Below are 6,271 nucleotides of genomic sequence, written 5' to 3'. Positions count from 1 at the left end.
TGGCCCTCATTGCCAAGCCACATCCCCTCCCCCAGCCCTGCTGCTGCCCCTCACTCCTGACCCACAGCCCCCTGATGCTGCCAGTGCCCTGCACTCTCAACCAATAGTCCCCTGCCCCCCACCCCGGTGCCCCTCACTCCTGACCCACAGCCCCTTGCCCCCCAGCCCTGTTAGTCTCTCACTACCAACCTGCAGCCCTGTGCCCCCCTAGCCCTGCTGGAGGGGCCCCAGCTGTCCCTGTCCTGACCGGGCTGAAGTGTGGTGGCTCCAATTCATGCAGGCGATGGAGTGTGTCTGGCCCCTGAGTGGGCTGGAGGGAAGAGGAGGGGAGACGCATGGCATTCCCCACCCTGGGATGGGGCCCGTGTGCCACACCAAGCAGCTCTGCCATGGCCCTCCTCTCCCTCCCCTCTCCATGCAACATCTCCTGGCCACTTAGCCCCTGCAAGCACAGACACTAGCCCCTGTGCTACTGGCCTGGCCACAGAGTGCCCCACTGGGCCCCTTACCACTTTCCCCTACTGGAGGGGCAGGCAGCCCCCTGCCTGCCCTGCTTCATTGCAGCCCCAGCCTCTGCCCCACCTGCCCTCACCAAATGTCTGGGATTTTGCTTTGCTTCACTGGTGGGAGCAGGAGGAGGGTGATCAGAGGCAGCAGGGAGCACATGGGTCTGTGTGCACCTCTGCAGCTGCAGGCAGGTACATCTGTGCTCCCTGCTGCCTCCGATCACTCTCTCCCTGCTCCCACCAGTGGAGGAAAGCAAAATCCTGGACATTTCATTAAATTTAAAAACCTGCCCGGACAGAGATCAGAGGGCTCAAAAAGAGAATGTCTTAGAAAAGTCAGATGCTTGGTAACCCTAACTTAGCTGTACACAGCAATAACTTCAATTTGTACATTTCTTCCCATTTGGGTCTTTTTTTGTGCTTTTTTTTTTTGCTGTTCCCTTATTACCTTTTCAGATCTTTCTCAGTGTCAGTTGATTTTTCTCCAAACCTGTTCTTATGTCCAGTTTCCGAACCATGAGACATTGAAACAAGAAAATGTGAAACAACAAAAATAAGTTCTTCTTAGGAAAATGCACTGTTTTTTCTTTGGATAAATAAGTATTCTTTATTTCTTTATTCTTTATTCAAAGAGCAATGTATGTATGTGTCAGCCTAAGTTAGTTTTATTTCATATTAAGGAAGAACAAAGAAAGCAAATCGCCATAAGAATGAGTACATTTCACTCTCGCCAGATGCTGCCAGTGCCCTGCACTCTATCTTTGTACTCACTAAGGAGAACACCTGGGAAATACTTTAGATACTGAGGTCATGTTATTTAATGATCCAAGGCAAATGACAAGTTGCTACAGGTGACCACTTTACGATCAATACCCAGGATCACATGTGGTTCATGTAAGATTCTGATTAATAAAAAATTAAGTCAGAAGCTTCTTCTAAGAGTTTTAATGAGAACTTTCAGAAATGTCGTCCCCCAAGAGGGCACAGGAAGGAACCTCCTTTACTTTGGAGGAATTATTTATTGTCTCACACTTTGTGTTTCATCCTGCTGACCGTGTTTAAAAGCCAGCCTTTCACCACCTGCATCTGAGGTAATTCTTCCCTGTTTGAAGAATTCACCTCACTGTTCAGCTCATGCTGATCAAGGGGAGATTTTTAAAAAGCCTGACTTCCTCCATTCTCAGAAGAATTTATGTCAGACGCAGGTGGGTGGCAGGCGTTTACATTTGTTTGGCAGAAAGCATGAAGGGAGCAGTGCAGAAGAGCACTAAATAAATAAACAAACACACTAAGGCCAAGAAGTACAAAACCAAGGAGGAAATATATTTTAAATCATTTCCTTCCCCTTGATAAGGAAGGAATAAGAGCAGCAGGGATGCTGTTGTGTGAATGTCAGAACTAATGAAGATGCCATTCCTGCTTTTCAAGCTCCAAGACTTGTTTAAAAAATACAATCAAAACTAATTTTGCATCTGGTATATGGTGACCACCAGTTCCGTATTTATAAGGATGTCCTTTATGTAGAGTCTTGGGTCTATAGTAAAATAGACTGTGTCATATTATGTTCTATATTTCTGCAATTATCCTGCATAAGCATAGACACTGTGCTCCAAATAGTGCATATTACTTTGCATTTAAGATGAGCTATGCTGCTAACAGAATGGTGTGGGTACTAACCCTGAAAAATAAGCCTCATCCTGCATTTTTCATACTTGTGCCTTTTCTTTCCTTCAAAAGAAGGTAAGTTGCTACATCACACATGACTCGTTTGACACCGTGAAGCTATTATTTTAGCCATTAAAGGCCACATGCTTTGCTGGTGTAAATCAGTATAGTTAAACTGAAATTAGGATGTGTAAACCAGTGCTGCTTCATTGGCTTCAATAATACTATGCTGATTGATGCCATTTGATGATCTGCCCCTCTGTTTGCTGAGTTATTAACAGGAAGAGGGATATTCTGCCACATCCCTTATTGCTGTTTAACCCTTGACTGCTACAGAATAAATGCATGCATCAGAATTAGAAACAATAGCTTTCATTAACACTAGGTAAAAGCCTTCCTTCAAGAATAATTCCATGCCCTCCACACCACATTTATATTTCTGAAGACAAAAGACTAAAACACAAGTAGTATGTTATCCTTCAAAAAGATGGATGAAGAAAGAGAGAGAGAGAGGAATAATAGGACAAACTCATACACCTGTTCAAGAGGGGTGCCTGGCAGGATATTAACATAAACACATTCTCAGTGGTTTTTCATAAATATTCCCCCTCGTTCTGAAAGCAAGCTGCTATTAAGCCACATCTCCTACTGTTCCCATCTCTGCTGCACTAGCTCTTCTCAGACCTGCAGCTGTGCTCATGCTGGTGTGTGCAGACATCCTCTACACTCCTTGCTGGAGCACCAAAGCATTTCTTTGTTTCAGTGTTCAAAATCTACTTAAAATGATCAAGAGTTACATGACTGATTTCCTTATTTCTTCAGTTGAACTCCTGTTCAATGAATCAAAGCACTACTGTCTAGAGCTGGTGAAAGTGCTGGGAAACCCTTTCTACTTTTCTATGCATATAATGGAGCTTTTGGATCTTCTTGGGGATGCTCTTTGCACAAGAACATGTTCAGTGAACATTGTGGGCCTAATTTCAGTTCTACTTCCAGTTCATTGTGGGCCTAATCCTAAATCCTACCCTGCTGTGGAGTTTTTTCATGCACAATAGTGCCCATGTAGACACTGACCTGGCTGGCTGGGGTATGAGGATGCTTCAGTGCTGGAGTTGCCTACCAGCTAGCTCCACACTGAAGCCCCAGGCCCCAGGCAGCCCTGGGTTGGCAGGCTGACCCCCTAGTGTCCCTGCCAGCTGGGACTGCTGTGACCTGGCTCAATATGCTTCAGTCCAGGTGCACATGTAAACCACACACCCAGGAACTTCCTGGGAGCAATAAATTGCAGAGCAATAAGCTCTGCAGTTTATAGCTGCACACTAATAACACACGTAGACATGCCAACTGTTGTTCACTAACATTGTATTTCTTCTGAAGGTTAAACTGGGCTCTCACTATAGGGTGCATGTTGATTCCAGAACAATCAGAAACTTAACCCAAAATTTCATGCAAAATGAAAGGAAAGAGATGACAATAACATATTACTGCTCTTTTGTTTATATACAAAGCTCCATGGGTGACTCCAGAATTTTGTAAAGGGTGGTGTGGCACACTGCATCTTAGACCATAGCAGGTGGGAGCAAGGAGTGGCTGGAACCCCTTTGTTGGCAGGAGATGCTGAGCAGCTAGGCAGGGACCAGGTGGTTGAAAGGGGAGACTCATGTCACCACTGCTACTATCCCCAGATGACCTGGATATGGATGGAGACCCAGAGCCGCTTCTGGTCTGCTCTTGCTGGGGGCTGCAGGGAATAGCTTATGCATGGATCTGGGCTCTGCCAGGGACACTGATGGCAGTTCCCATTGCCTGCTGTTGTCCCTAGTTGATTCAGGCACTGGAGGAGCCCCAGAGCCCCCCTGCCCTGCTCCAGTTATGAGCTGCAGGGAGCGGCTCCAGGGGATGGTAGGCTCAGCTGGGGACAGTGATAGGCTCAGCGGAGGACAGGCTCCTGGCCCATCTGTCTGCTCACCATTTCTGCCACTGTCCTCTGCTGAACCTGGCACCCTGTGCAGCTGCTCTTTGAATCCCATAGCTGGATCAGAGCAGTGTGGGGCTCAGAGGCTGATCCCGTGCCTATATCAACTGTGCATGGTGGCAGCAGCAGGGTGTTGGTTTCTCCTTCCAGCACCAGCTCCCAGCTAGGGGAGATCACAATGGGGGAGTGGCATGTTTAGAAACAGGAAATCCTCCAGCTGCTGCCACATGGCACCCTGTGCAACTGCAGCCTGTGGAGTGTGGCAGGAGTGGTTCTGAGGCTGGGGAGAGGGTGGTGGAAGAGGCATGGCATGCACACTGCTGTATCCCCTCTCTGCTTCTGCAAGTCTCTTTCTTCACTCTCCCTCTCTCTCTTGCCTCTGGAATCTGAGGCAGACAGTCAGGACTTACCTGAAGCTGAAATAAATGCTGTCTCTAAGGAGGCCAATTATGAAGTATGTAACTGTGATTGTTAGTGTTGCTTTCTGTGTGCCCACATTTGCACTGCAGGAGGCAGCAGAGTGGATGTTCAGAAGCAGCATCTGACAAGAGTGAAATTTACTCATTTTATGGCAATTTTCTTTCTTTGTTGTTCCTTAATATGAAATAAAACTAACTTAGGCTGACACATACATACATTGTTCTTTGAATATAAAAAACATCAATACCAAGGATGGATTCTTAACAATTTTAAAAATTATTCCCTGGAAAATTTCTCCCCTTATCTGCCCCAGAAATGAAACAAATGGTTACAACATTCAAGTTGTGCATGTATTTTCTTTTCTTTTCTTTTTTCCCCCTCATTTACTTAGAGATCCAAATGTGACTGTGCTAGGTACCATACAGAAATGTGCTACCAAGTATACCCTGTTGCAAAAAAGGGTGGAAAGGCTGATCAAGAACAGATGAAACAGACATATGAAGTGGATAAGTGATAGAATAGCCAGAATTTGTCAAGGCATTTATGATTTTGCCTGTTTCTTGGGCAGTATAGTTTAAGGATGTGAAAAAACCGGATCCAAAGGCAAATGGCAAAGCTGGAAGGGGTTAGAATGCATGTCGCATGAGGAAAGGTTAAGAGAACTAGGTTTGCTTAGTCAAAAAAGAGGAGATTATAAGGGGATATGATAGTAGTTTTCAAATATGTGAAAAGCTACCATAAAAAAGGGGGAGAACAACTGTTTTCCTCTGACACAAATGATGTGCATAAGGTAGTCAGTATATACTGCCTAAAAGCATATTTAGTTTATACCATAGGAGGAAAAAAGCAAACAAAACTGTTGTAAGTATAAAGAACAGAAGGATATTGGAACAAGCTGTCTGGGAAAGTTGTGGAATTGCGCTCATTGGAGGATTTCAAGAAGAGGTGGGATAAACATCTTTTCTCCTTGTTCATCAGTTTATTTTTCCTTTCTTTCCATACTTCCAACACTCTTCTTACATCCTCTCTTCATCTGACTACATTATTGGACCTAGGACTGATCAACCTTGGGCATAGTTCTTCAACTCAACTCCTTTCTCTAATTAGTGGTTTAAAATTGGAATATTTGGTACCTTTTCATATAGATGTGAAGTAACCCAGCTAGTGATTACTAATAGTTAGCATTCAGCCAGACAAGACTAGAAGCACATTAGCAATCTGTGTTTTAAAGCTTAACCAGGCAGAGCTAAAGGGGTGCCAATTTGAATCAGAAAGATCCTGATGTAAAGCTTCGTCTGAAGTATATTAGAGTCTTCCTGTTGACTGCATAAGGGTTGGAGAAAGCCCAAAGCTCATGACATATACATTGCTCATATTGGCAAATAGGGAAGACTATTGAAAGCTATATATTAGCCAGCGTTACTCTGTCATGCAAAGGTGGACAGTAAAAGGTGAGATTTTCAAACTTACCCAAAGGATTTGGATGCCCTAGTCCTATTCACTTAAATTTTTCCATCATCACCCCACCATGACCACTAATATTTAATGGGAATTTGGCATTCAAATAATAGAGCAGTCTCTGAAATGCTGCATTACACAGTATTTCACTATATATTCTTTATCAATTCTGTCATAATTCTGTGTGTGTTTTCCATTTATTCACAGCTAACAAAATAAGTCCATTACTAACAGTGTCCTTCATATT

This window comes from Gavialis gangeticus, unplaced genomic scaffold (genome assembly GCF_001723915.1).
Source record: "Gavialis gangeticus isolate Ggan-Ray unplaced genomic scaffold, GavGan_comp1, whole genome shotgun sequence".
NCBI classification, from domain to species: Eukaryota; Metazoa; Chordata; order Crocodylia; family Gavialidae; genus Gavialis; species Gavialis gangeticus.
This window is presented reverse-complemented; position numbering follows the sequence as displayed.